The sequence below is a fragment of the Vicugna pacos genome, chromosome 11, assembly GCF_048564905.1.
Source record: "Vicugna pacos chromosome 11, VicPac4, whole genome shotgun sequence".
Taxonomy (NCBI): Eukaryota; Metazoa; Chordata; class Mammalia; order Artiodactyla; family Camelidae; genus Vicugna; species Vicugna pacos.
Genome location: NC_132997.1, coordinates 62230321 through 62245062, shown reverse-complemented (window position 1 = coordinate 62245062; position 14742 = coordinate 62230321).

Sequence of the window (14742 nt, the reverse complement as noted above, 5' to 3'; positions counted from 1 at the left end):
GGTATTAACATTATTTGGCTTTTGCATATGAAAAAAGTGAGGCTTAGAGGTAGTAAATGTAATTCCAGAGGTTAATTCTTGATGTAGTTACTATTTGAATACAAGATGGTTTTAAGGCCACTGAGACAATGTATAACTCCACCTCCAAGAGCTTATACATAATGTGTTGGGCACATGGAGGTGAGGGGATAAGGAGGTCACTGAAAATCTTGAAAAGAAAACTGACGACAAGAAAGTGGAGCTCTAAAATATCAGTGTGCAGAAATGATGGAAAGAAAGATATCTTGGGATCAGTCTGGCCATTCCCAAGGCTGTTAAATGATGAAAGGGTGAAAAAATGAATCAAAAATGGCACAACACCTTTCAAACTTTGAGTTCTACAACAAAAGTGTTAATAACCAGCATTGACTGAGACATGATGCACATGGTACCACACTAAGTATTTAACGTGCATTATCTCAGAACATCCTACCCTATCTGGTAGGATGGGTGCTATTTATTATCCTCATTTTACAAGTGAAGAAATTAAGGTTTCAAGACTTTAGGTTACATACCCAGGCTGCATAGTTAGTAGGTGAGGAAGTCCAAGATCAAAGTTGGGCCTATTTAAATACAGGGCCTATGCAGTCAACCACCAGGCTATATTCATCCCATTATTTTATATTCATGCATTCTTTTGAGTCTCACAGCAACCTTCTAAGATACATAATGACTAATGTAAAAACTGAACTTAGGGTTCAGGGACAACCCTAAGTCATACACCTAATATTTGAACTCAAATTTGATCATATTGATGGCTAAAATTATATGAAATATATACTAAAAATGAAGTACTTTCAAAGTAAATGATTTCATAGAGAAGTGTCTAAACTTCCTGCTTTGCTGAAAGATTATTCTCAATTATATAGCAAATAAAATATTATTTTTTGATGTTTTCAATACTGAGCAGTTTTTTGATTTTCACTAAGATCATTTTATACTTATTATTTGAGAGCTTCCAGGTACTCCTCATTGATGAATTTATTGAGAACAGCATTTACGAAATAAAAGAATTGATGCACATTTAATTGTTTTTATTCCAAAAAAAAAATTAAATTAAATGACAGCAAATTATGTCTTTTCAAACAGATTTAATACTAATTGTGTTACTGATTTTCATCTAAGAGCCTACAACATAGTATGTTGGCTTTGCATGGGCTTCTGCTGACTATCACACATTGATCAATGTAATACACAAATACATAATTTCATAGCAAGACCTAGCATCAGTGCTAATGAGAATGTTCAGGGAGAATGAAAATATGGAAATGAAAGATTACTCCACAAAAGAAGATGATATGATTTAGTTGAGATCAGAAGGAGGTAAATCAACTGTAGAAGGCAGTGTCCACCACCCAGCTTCTCACTCTTGTTATTGGTGAGGATTTTTCTTGTGCCTGTTAAATGGATATTTCTCCTTTTCTTTTTCTGGAACTGGGGGAACCAGGGAAGTTTGTGTAGCTTACTCTACAGTGGCTGTCAGATGAGTCAGGAATCAGACTCCTTCACTCAGATAATAGTCTTTGGCACTCTCTATTTTAACAGCAGTAAGCATGGCCAGATACCAATGCAGACACTTGACTCAACATTTCCTTGACTTCCACTTTTCCTGGAAGTATAAGGTTTTTGTTTGTTTGTTTGTTTTAGCTTTGCTTTTTCAAATAGTGAAATTCAAATTTCAGACTACATTCCATCAATATGAGCAAATACAATATATAACTTTATAGTTTGATTAATATAAAAGTGAAGTATAGAACAAAAATTAAGATAAATGGAATTTCTTTATAAATTAATAATTCTCATATTTGAAAAGCCTGAATAAATAATAATACATTCAAGTTGTCTTTCCTTCTCCTACAACCATGGCAGACAAAATAATAATTTTTTCATTCATATCTTCTTGAGACTGTGATAGGTAGTCACTCCCAAATGTCTAATATTGGCTCAGTTAATAAACCCCATTTACTGTCCCTACTCCAAGCCATGCTAAAATATCCCAAACACATAATTGGCCTGACATAATTATAAAGCAAAACTTTGGGCTGTGAAATCATGTGATAGAACACAGATTATCATGTAATTTAGGAGTAACATAGAATCAATAACTTTTTATATCAACCCAGGAATTCTTTTCTTTATATCAAACTAAAGAATTCTTCCTACTGTTGAATCAGAGTCAACAAACAAACCAAAAGGGAATTTTAGGTGGCTGCAGCAAATGTTTTGCAAAGAATAGATTTTCCACACAATGAAGGCATTTAATGACCAGGTATCCAGTGTTTGTGCTTCTGTGGAATGGGGAGATATTTGAGAAGTAATATCTTCCAAAGAAATTAATTTTTTACATAATCAATATTAAACACAAGTAAATTTACAAAGCATAAGACTCTGTAGTAATTGTATGAAGCAAAATAGACTTTCAGAAACCACTAGGCAAGCATTCAAATTATTACTCCTGCTAGATTAGCTGAGGAAAATTAAGCTTGATGGCAATAAAAATAGGTACCAATATCAGAAATGCTAAACCAAAAAATGTATTATTTAAGAATAAAGAGATAAAATGTGCATACTTCTCTTTAAAAGAGAAAGTTCAGCCTTTTAAGCAGTTTTTAAAATTTTTCTTTATAATTTTCTGAGTTATAAAAGTCCCCAAAATGTGATTGGCACTATCTGACTTTAATAGAATCAAGATTTGGGGGTTCAGGGAGAGAAGCAAGATGGCGGAGTAGAAGTATGCTTGTAGCTCACTCTTTCCCACAAATACACCAAAACTCACATCTACGGACCTACTCAGCCAACCAGAGCATCTGCCAAACTCCAACAGAACATGGCCCTCTTTGAAAGACAAAGACGCCAAAAATCTGGTAAGAGAAAAGGAAAAAAAAAAAAAAAAAAAGCAAAACAGTGCGGGACTGGTCCTGCAGGGAGGGAGCAGCAAAGGAGGACTGGTGCTCATTCGCTGGGTCTCCCCTCTCCAACGGAGAGGCCAATGGGATGGAGGGGGAGCCTCTGAGGCTCAGATCTGCCCCGAGCACCCCTTGACCGACAGAACTGAGTTAAACGGGCACAGAGGGTCCCCGCGATACACAGCCCGAGACGCGAGCTGGCAGCTGGGGGCTGGGACAGGCCACCTGAGCTGGGCGGAGGACGGGGTGGCTGCACTGAGGCAGCCCCGGGGGACTGCAGGGGGCTGTGCGCCGTGGCTGGGAGGGGATACGGAGCAGAACAACCTCGGTCCCCCATAAATTGTGAAAAAAGCAAAGCAACAAGGCTGGTTGCCCTGGGGGGAGGGGCGCCATAGCCTTTGTCTTCTCAGACCAGTACCGCCATTACTGGCACTTCTTGTGAGAAGAGAGGCGAGCCACAGCTAGAGCTGCCATCTCCTCCTGTGCACAACGCCCGAGTGGGGACAGGGCCCAGCCCTGAATCTGCACCCGGGGGCTCTGTGACCTCCTAGGGGGGACTGAGACTTGTTTACAGCCCAAGGCAGATAGGATCTTTCTGCCCTGGCACCTCAGAGAACTCTCACCACCCAGACACACAAGGAGCTGAGATTTGGCAATGAGCAGGGGCAGGGCCATTCCTCGGTCTTCCCTGAGCCCAACTTCGGAGCACTGACCAGAGGCGGATTAGGCAGCTGCACAGAGCAGCAGAGCGACCAGCACTGGGAGAGGGCGGGTGGCCACCAGCCTTCCTGGCAGGAACGCAGCACCTGCCCACGGTGCTGGGAGGTGGCGCGGTCCGCCCACCTGCCTCATCCGAGCGCAGCATCTGACTGTGGCATGCGGAGGGGGAGTGACCCACCCACGCACCGGATAAGAGCTCACCAGCTGACCCAGTGTTGGGTGGGGGTGCGATCTGCTAGCCGACAGCCACTGGGAGCAGCACAGACGAGGGTGCCAACAGAAGTCCTCTGGAAACAGCAAGCTGAGTTCGCAAAACAGGGCAAAAACACAAAGACCTCTCGATAAAATCATTGCGAGCACGCTGTCTCCAGGAGAACTAGATAACTGACACTCCTTAAGCCACAGTGCCAGAGAGATATGAGCAATATGAAGAAGCAGAGGAACCACTCCCAATTAAAAGAGCAAGAGAAATCCCCTGAAAGCACAATCAAGGAAATAGACATTGATGGCCTACTAGATCAAGATTTCAAAAAAGGAGTGATCAAAGTACTGAAGGAACCTAAAGAAATAGTGTTTAGAGATATAAAATACATCAAAAATGAAATAGAAGCTATCAAGAAGAACCAAGTAGAATTAGTAAACTCACTTGCTGAGATGACAGCTGACCTTAAGGCTGTACAAGGCAGGCTAGATAATGCAGAGGAACGAATAAGTGACCTAGAAGACAGGACAACAGAAAGCACCCAATCAGAACAGCTGAGAGAAAAACAAATAAAAAACAATGAAAACAATATAAGGAACCTGTGGGATAATATAAAGCGTGCCAATCTACGCATAATAGGGGTTCCAGAAGGGGAAGAATGAACAAAGGGGACTGAAAAGGTATTTGAAGAAATCATGACTGAAAACTTCCCAAACCTAAAGAAGGAATCAGATATCCAAGTACAGGAGGCTCAGAGGGTCCCAAACAGGAAGAACCCAAACAGACCCACACCAAGACACATCATAATCAAGATGGCCAGAGTCAAGGATAAAGAAATGATCCTAAAGGCAGCAAGAGAAAAGCAAAGAGTGAGTTACAAGGGGACCTCCATAAGGCTCTCAGCTGATTTCTCTGCACAAACACTACAGGCCTGAAGGGAGTGGCAAGATATATTCAAAGTCCTGAATGCAAAAAAGATGCAGCCTAGGATACTCTATTCAGCAAGGCTATCCTTTAGAATAGAAGGAGAGATAAAGAACTCCACAGACAAGCAAAAACTAGAAGAGTTTAGCAACACTAAGCCCATGCTAAAAGAAATATTGACAGGTCTACTCTAAATAGAAAAGAAGCAGGATGCTACAAAAATGAGAAACTCATAACTGGAAAGGAGATAACTGCCATGAATTGCAAAAAGAATAAACACAAAATTGTAAAAGAAGACATCTAAATCATTATGAGTGGGAGAGGGAAGCAAGGAAAGCCACTGTGGAAAACAGTATGGAGATTCCTCAAAAGACTAGGAATAGACTTACCATGGGATCCAGGTATCCCCCTCCTGGGCGTATATCCAGAAGGAACCCTACTTCAGAATGACACCTGCACCCCAATGTTCATAGCAGCACTATTTACAATAGGCAAGGCATGGAAACAGCCTAAATGTCCATCAACAGATGACTGAATAAAGAAGTGGTATATTTATACAATGGAATACTATTCAGCCACAAAAACTGACAGCATAATGCCATTTGCAGCAACATGGATGTTCCTGGACAATGTCATTCTAAGTGAAGTAAGCCAGAAAGAGAAAGAAAAATACCACATGAGATCACTCATATGTGGAATCTAAAAAAAAAATAAATAAATAAATACAAAACAGAAACAGACTCATAGACATAGAATACAAACTTGTGGTTGCCAAGGGTGCGGGGGGTGGGAAGGGACAGACTGGGATTTTAAAATGCAGAATAGATAAACAAGATTATACTGTATAATACAGGGAAATATATACAAGATCTTGTGGTAGCTCACAGCAAAAAGAAGGTGACAATGACTATATATATGTTAATGTATAATAGAAAAATAGTGTTCTACACTGGAATTTGACTCAACATTGTAAAATGACGATTACTCAATAAGAAAATGCAAAAAAAAAAAAGATTTGGGAGTTCAAGCTGTGTAAGTATGATTCAACAATTTCTTATGAACAATTCTGCATCTTTCAATGCTTTGTTTTACACAAGTACCAGCAGAGTTAGAACTGGTATAAGCAGCTTGTAGAAACTAAATTAGAAAGATAAATATGAAAAGGAAATGAGAATCCTCCTCAAATCTCTAATTTGAGCAAATGTGGAGACTGAAGTATTGTTACAATTCCTAATAAATGAAGTCCATTGGTTGCTTCCTTGTCATTTTAATTTAGGAAATGTAACACTGGCAGTTACAAGTACTGACTCTAGACACACGCTGAAAAGATTTGAATCCTAGCTTCTCTCAATCTCTCTCTGGTTTTTGGAAATTTATTGAAATTTTCTGATCCTCAGGCTCACTCATTTTTAAAATAGTAGTAATAATAGTTTCTACCTTTTTAAGGTTGTTACAGGATTGTTAAATTAGGTTAACTGTGAAAAGTACTTAGCAAAATATCTGGCATATGATAAATGCTCAATAAATATTAGCTGCTATTTGCTGCTAATAATACTCTTGTATAAATTTTGCAGCAGACTTCTCATTTCATCTGGACCTACTTCCTCCCATTCTTCATCCACTTGGAGTTCTGAATCTCTTCCATAGTTCTAATACATTTTCAATCTCTTCTCTGTCCTGTTTTCTTTGCTGACTCAGACTTTCTTTGACATTTATTTGTTTCATGCTTTGTTTCCGTGTTCAGTCTATCCTGTAGTTGCAAATTGTCCTCAGGTTAGCAAGTATCCATATAGCCCTAGTCCCTCTCCAGCAGGAATAGCCTCTTCTTTCTCTCTCCCCACCTCGTGTGGGTATGGGTGTGGTTCTGAATATGCTGCTTGGTAGATGGAATCCATAATACAGACCAGCTCATGGATAGAAGTACCTAGAAGAGAAAGAGGATCCTTGAGATGCAAATAACTAGGATTACAAAAGAAAATAATGGTACATTCAATTATGCTATAACAAGAACAGCAACATTAAAACTCAAAGCTTGAAGCAGCTAACATTAATTTATTTCTTGCTTAGATTTCATTACCATCTTGAGTAGCAGAGGTCTCTGCTTGACATTGTTTTTAATCAGGGATCCAGGTTGATGAAGCATGCACATTTGGAACTTCATCTGCTATCATGTGAAGAGTAAAGGAGCAGTTATCACATAGAAGTAACACAAGACACTTCAGCTTACATGCTAGGGAGCTCAGAAGTTTCCTACTTTTTGTCTGGAATATTAGTGAATAGCCCTCATAACTACAAAATTATAAACAAATACAGAATAAACATTTCTGACAGCATAAATTGTATTTCATGGATCTTTGTATTTAGCCCTTCAAACGAAAAAATGTACCATAGTAGCTATGCACTAAATGCTTTTATCATGAGTAAACAAATGACCTTACATATCATATGACAAAAATGAATCCAAATACTGATTATGCTAACAGATGCAATATATAATGCTAATAGAATTAACAGTTTTAGAAATGGTTACTTACCTTAGAATGTTTATTCACACATTATTTCTGTATTTAAAGTTTTAAAAATTAAAATTCTTCAATTCCAAACTTGAGATTATTAAAGTTTTCTGTAAAGCGTTTTACCGTATGATGTAATATAAAGCACTCTTGGAGCTTTGCCAAAGCTTGCCATTGAGATCTTCTAAAATTACTCTAGGTTTAAATTGCTTAACTTGCTGTAGGAGCACACTTACAGACAATGCTGTTAATCATGTGCACTGTAATATTATGAAGGCATTTAATGTTTTTTTTCCTTGTGGGATATTAGGTGTCATGTTAGCACACTAAGATCATTACTTTGAGTGCATGTTTTAATTCTCTTCTCTCCTTCACAAATGCACACCTCCTTCTAGACTTGTAACCATAATCTCTATGTGCCTGTTTCCATTTCTAGGGGAAAGTATTGCATAGTGGAAATACTGAGTTTCTACTATGGCTTCATTCCAGTGGGTTTCATTTTCGTATACTTGACCTGACTGAAAAAGTCATGAATGAGTGCATACATATTGAAAATGCCATGAATGGATGTTGCAAACTATAAAGACTAAGTATTGAAGAACATTTACTGTGCTGTGATAAGCTTCTTGATTTAGGAATTCTGAATATTTCCAAGTTATATGAAAAGAAAGAATATAATGAAAGAGAAAGATAATCAAAATACTTTCTTAAATACTGTGTTAGCAAAACCAGTATTACAATAGAAAATTTTAAAGTGAGCACTTTTATAAATGTACAGTTTTTATGTAGTCTATCTCCAAAACTTTATTTTGTTGACTTAATGGTTATCCTTGATATAGTGGTCGCTTGATTTCTTATTCTCCCTTCTGAATGATCAGGCTACAAACAAAGCCAGCTATAACTTGAACAATACTTACAGCTTTTCACTCTTTGTAAATCTAGTGGTAAGGAATAGATATTCAGCACAGCCAAAACTGGAAAATAAAATGTTTCCCTTTTCCTTATCTGGTCCTCTTCATTTATCAAATACAAGTTCCTTTATTTTTCTTTGTATTGGAGTCCTGCACTCTGCCTACCTCCCATGAAAAATGGTACTCTCCCCATTAAAACTTTTATGATCTGTTTTTTTCTACCCCTCCCTGTAGCTTGTACTTCCCAAATGTGTCTGAAAACCTAAATCACAACATATTGATGGCTAGTGCTGTTCCCAGTTGTTGTTCTTTCCATAAGTAAATTTTACTAGAAACATTTGGAATTTTAGTCTAAATATTAAAGAGATAAAAAGATACTACTCAGTTGTGAATGTTTGTAATTCTCTGACTTCTAAGGAGGAAGCTTCTTGCTTGCAGGTTTAGGCCCTAAAATTTTTGTGATTCTGAGGTTCCTGGCAACCAGGAAAAAAGGAATGCTGAAAAAAGCAGAGGCTACTCGGATCTGTATAATACAGAGCTGGACCAGAGAGGATGGAGACAGGGGACTCCGGAGAAGCTTAGAGTAGAGCAGATGGGTTGCTGAGAAAGATTCAAAAAGATAGAGAGAGGGAGGAAGGGAATGAGGTGGGGAGAGAGAGAGAGAGGAAGAAAGGGAGAGAACTATTAGGCATCAAAGAGGGAATATCACTACAGATCCTTTAGACATTAAAAGATGATAATGAAAAATTGAACAACTTTATGCCAATAATTTTGACATCTGCATTTCTGTGGGTATATACTTAGTAGGAGAAATGCTGAGCCATGTTTTTAGCTGTATTATGAAACCACAAATAATTTTCCTAAGTTAATATATTTTTTATACTTGCATAAGCTTCATATGATAGTTCTACTTCTATAGACATTCTTGACAAAACAGTGTTGTTACTGTCTCTAATTTTGCCCATTCCAATGTGTGTGTACAGGTATAGCATTTTGACTTTAATTTGTGCTTCCCTCACTTTAATGAAGTTGAGCACCCTTTCACACACTTATTGGTAAATTGTAGAGCCTTTTCTGTAATATACTAATTCTTGTCTCTCGTCCATTGTCTATCAGGTCTGTCTTTTCCTTGTTGATTTGTAGAAGTCTTTTTCATAATCTCGATGCCAGTCCTTTGTGAATTATATTCATTATTGCAGATATCTTTTCTAACTCTGTGTATTGACTTTTCATTCCCAGGATCATGTCTTTTTGAACAAAGTTCCTAATTTTAATGTAGTCATTCTAGCGGTGATTTTATTTACACTTGTTGCCTTTTATGTCCTGTTTGGGAGAACTTTGCCTATCCCAAGGTCATGAAAGCTTTTTAGATTAAAAAAAAATTTTAGCCCTAGAAGGTGCATTCTTATTTATGATATGAGAAGGGGGACAATATTAGTATTTTATTCATATTGCTTACACTGTCCTTTTCTGACTGACTCAACATATTAAGTGTTGACATATATATGAGATTATTTCTAGACTATCTGTTCTGTTACATTGGTCTGTGTTTCTTTCCTTGTGCAATTACCATAGCACCTCAGTTACCATAGGTTTATAATAAAACTTTTTATTGGGTAATTTAAGTGCTACAACTTTCTATCTTCTTCAAATTATCGTGAATATTCTTTACATATTTTTATATAAATCTAGGAAGTAGCCTTTCATTTTTTCTTAAAAAAATATACTGAAGATTTTGCTTAAAATTGTATTTCATTAACAGATCAAACTTGGGGAAAGTAAAATCTTTTTAGTGATATTGTATCTTCTGATCCTTAAACATTATATTTCCTTCAATTTTTTTAGTTTTCTCTAATTTTAAATGATGTTTCATAATGTTTGCCTGACACCTCTTTTGGTAAAAATTATTCAAAGTGTTTAATCAGATATTACTACAGCTTCTTAAAAGAGGAGAGTTGTTGTGGTGGCATAAAGTATGAGAAAGAGCTAGCTCGCTAATGGATGGAAAGGGGTGAGGTGATCTGTGGGAGGGATTCAAGCCACCAATAGGGCTTGAAGACCACAGAGATTGTAGCAAATTCTGAAACTGAAAGTGCTTTAGTGTGACTCGAAAATAATTCAGTATCATTGGTTATATTAAAATACATTATTTGGATATAATTATTCAAATTTCCATAATTATTGCTTGACATGAAAACTATTATATTAGAAAGCATAATAATAATCTTTATTTTTCTCAATGTTTAAGTTATTCTTTGAAAGATATTTGTTGCTAAGAAATATATTTAGGCATATTCTTGTTATAAAACAAGAAAAAAAGAATGTGTTGCTGTTTTGCTAAGTTAAATAGTAACTTTGTAAGCCCCAGATATACTTAACATATTTTTCTAAGTACTTGATTTATTAAGAAAGAGAGATTTGGGGCCTTGTGATAAGAGACTCCCTAACTTAGTATCACATGATATATAAATACAGAGCAGATGCAAAAAAGTATATCTAAAGATAAGCTGCATTAATAAAAACAGAATTTAAAGCCTTTGAAGCCATATCATAAAATATCCTTTGGAGTATATTCAAAAATACACAGAACACACTATGAAGTTTGAACTAGACTGAGAAATTGAATTAATTGTAATGGTAACTCTTACTCTGATTTTAAACTCTAAACATATCACCTAACTCTTCATTTCTTCATTACTTTGAAAAAGAAGGAATGATGGTTTTCTGCAAAATAGTAGCAATTGATAAAAGAAATAGATGTGGATCCAGGAGGGGAAGAATGATGTTCCAAAACTTTGACATCTTAGAAAATTTAAAAACAACCACAGCAGCACTGTCTTAGTCTTCAGTGTGGGCACGCACAGTTACGAAAACCAAAATCATAGAAATGAGAAGGGGAATGAGGAGTAGGCTTGGGTCCTTGCTTGGCTATGAAAGAGTCTAACATGAGGAAGGCAAGGTTGAGATATTTTAGATTAAAGTATTTTTAAAAAGGTAATAAGTAATAAAAATACTTTGCCATGTATATTGAAAATGAAATAAAAAATGTCTTAGTGATATGTTTATGGGATGTGGACTGCTACTGATAGAAAAGTCACTTATTTTTGGTAAGTATTTAGTGATATAGGATTCTATGACATTAGCACAGGGTCTCTGTTTTGAATTAACGTTAAGTCAGCAGTCATTGAAAGGCATTATGGTTGTTCCAAATTTTGTGAATTGCTAAGTAGCTGACATTCTCTCCCTCAAATACTCCACTTGATTTTCATCAAATACTCTAATCTAGTGGCAGAATTGTTTGATGAAATAAAATGGACTTGGGGTAAGGAGATGGATTCCAGTGCCAGCTCTGCAATAAATAAGTTGTCTGGCCTTCCGCAAGCCACATGGAGTCTGTGGACTCTTCTTAACAGGGAATTTCTTGTAAATTTTCAAGTATATAATTTAAAAACCCAATTGCAAATTGTATTTATTTTTCTATGTCATGTAAGTGCAATTAGCAGTTACAATCTCAAACTACTTTACAACACATGTTGACACCCTTCCTCTATTAAGTAGATTGCAGAGGAAGAAACAATGGGAAACCACACATTTTGGAATAGCAAACTGACTTGCTGAAAACATTAAAGTGTCACCTGTGTTACCTGACAAGTCTTAGTTGAAGATTGATGAAGCCCTTTTGGTTTCAAAATCCTCTCTTATCATCAAAAAGCTGATGTTTTTCAGCATTTCATCATTTGAGCTCACATTTATAATTCAAAAAGGCTGCAAACGGATGGCCCATCTAGGACACCCTCCTCTGCTTTTACCAGCCGAGCACATGAGGTGTAGACAAAGGCTCAAACTCAGCTGGAGCCTGAAGCCCTTCAGAGGATATGGAGTGAGATCATCTTCAATTTGCCAGCCTATCTTTCTCAACAGACACATGCTGATTAAACGTTTATCCCCATTTTACTTTTACTTCATTCTCACCATGCTGGTTCTATTTTCCAGTCAAACCAATTATACTGCCTAGAAATTGTCATTAAGAACTAACCACTAAAATGAGTTCTTCCAGAGTAACTTCTTTAATTTTTAGTCTATGCTAGAATGTGGGTACTGATGGTAGAAAGGACTACCTTTGTCTCATTGTGGAGTCACCAGATCAGTTGTAAATCCTATTTAGGAGAACCACAGAGACTGTTTAGAAAGGTCTTCAGAAAATAAACCACTGAGAGATCAAAGCAAATAAAAACAATATAAAAAAGAAATAAGAAAAAGAAAGCCATAAAAAGCCATTTCACATTATTTACAGTCGAGGTAAACAGCTGATCTTTATAACTTATCCAAGAAGCATTAATTCAGGGTCTTCTATGAGATATTCAAAAATTGTTTTCATCTTTACATGTAAGACACATATTATTTCCAATTATGCACCTGGATTTATCAGGCATACTCCTGGAGTTATTGAAATAATGTCTCAGAAAAACATAATACACTTCAAACTAGTATTTGCCAAACATTAGCCATGACTGACATAGCTTTCAACAAATTTCCAAAGATGCCTGTAGGTGCCACAAAAAGCCAGTAAAGGAAAAATAGCGAGGAAGACTGAGATTATATGCAGCGTTTCTTTACCCAGCCATACCATTTTTAAATTAGGGAATATAACATTGCTGCGTTTCAGGGCAGTGTCAGGATAATTCTCAGGGCAATGTCAAACTTAGTGCAGGCTTTGGGAGTGGTCCACATACCTTCTCCAATTTAGTGTAATTCTTTGACCTTCTACTCCAGGAAATAGTACAAGATGTAGACTAACATTAAAAAATGAAAGTATTTATCACAGTCTTTTTTATAATTATAAAAAATGTAAAACTAGATGATAAATAGTACTCATTACATAAACCAAATGTTATGGAAGAAATAACAATCATTGCATTTTATTTTTAAATAATTTGTAATGGCATGAGAAAATGTTCATTATGTCTTAAAATAATGTCAATATAAATCTACTTTCATAGTACAATAAATATATATAACATATTCTTTATGTAATAGGATATATATTAGCAGAAACAAAAGAGTTAATCAAAATATTAATAGTAGCTATATTATGATTTAGTGTTATGAATGATTTGGGATTTTCTATAGTTGTATATATAAGTTTTAAGATTAAAAAAATTTTAGATGTTTCTGAGGCACAGAATAGACCAAGTGTTTCAGATCACTGTCAAATTCAGTGAGGTTTTGTTTTATCTATGTTGGCCTCCAGAGAGATTTTTTTTAAAATATAGATTCCAAGGTTACACCACAGACCCATTTTTAGTGATAGATACTGGCAACTAATAATTTAGCAAAAACATCATAGAGATTTTGGGGGTCAACCAAAATAGCATTGTTGCCATGGGCTTTACGTATTATCTGTTAGAAATTCCTTATTTTTCAAGAATGTGAACTAAGTACAAAAGGTGCACAGCTTTTGATACAGACAAAACAATAACCCTGGTATCCTGACTTCTATTCTTACAATACTCTGCCAAATCCAGAGATTTCACTGCTCATGACCTCTTCAAGTTCCTTTAAAATTTGGCTTCTTTCTTACTAATATCTGCATTTGCTTCCTGCTGGAGGACACATAAAGTCATTAATTCACACAGCATTTTAAGCAGCCACCAGCTGTCAATGACAACTATTGAAATTGCTACCAATTTGAGTCACAAGTCACCCAGGTGTGAAAAGGTTGGAATCTTTTCTCATGTTTTAGAGACCTGTATTTCACAGACTTTTGAGATCTAGTTAAAAGTAGAATATAAAATAATTGAAAATTCACTTGTTTATAATGTATTATTTATGTATGCAAATGCATACTTTGAGAAAGAAAAAGTGAATTAAAAACCTGAGTAATCAAGTATATGCAACACTGGGATATTGTGCTGTATACCAGAAACTGACACGTTGTAATTGACTGTTCTTCAATAAAAGCATAATAAAATAAAAAGCCTCAGTAATTAAACATGCAACTCTGTTTAATTTTTTAAATTATATTTTCCATTTGTTAACCAATATTAGGTGGAACAACATGAACATGATGAGTGGACAAGCTCCAGGCAAGACAAAATTTTTTTTGATTGACGTGTAGTCAGTTTACAATGTTGTGTTAATTTCTAGTGTAGAGCATACTGATTCAGTTATACAAACATACATATATATATACTTTTCTTTCTTTTAATTTTTTAAACTTTTTTTATTGAGTAATAGTCATTTTACAATGTGTCAAATTCCAATGTAGAGCACAATTTTTCAATTATACATTAACATACATATATTCATTGTCACGTTTTTTTTTTGCTATGAGCTACCACAAGATCTTGTATATATATCCCTGTATTATACAGTCTAATCTTGTTTATCTATTCTGCATTTTAAAATCCCAGTCTGTCCCTTCCCACCCCCCGCACCCTTGGCAACCACAAGTTTGTATTCTATGTCTATGAGTCTGTTTCTGTTTTGTATTTATTTATTTATTTATTTTTTAGATTCCACATATG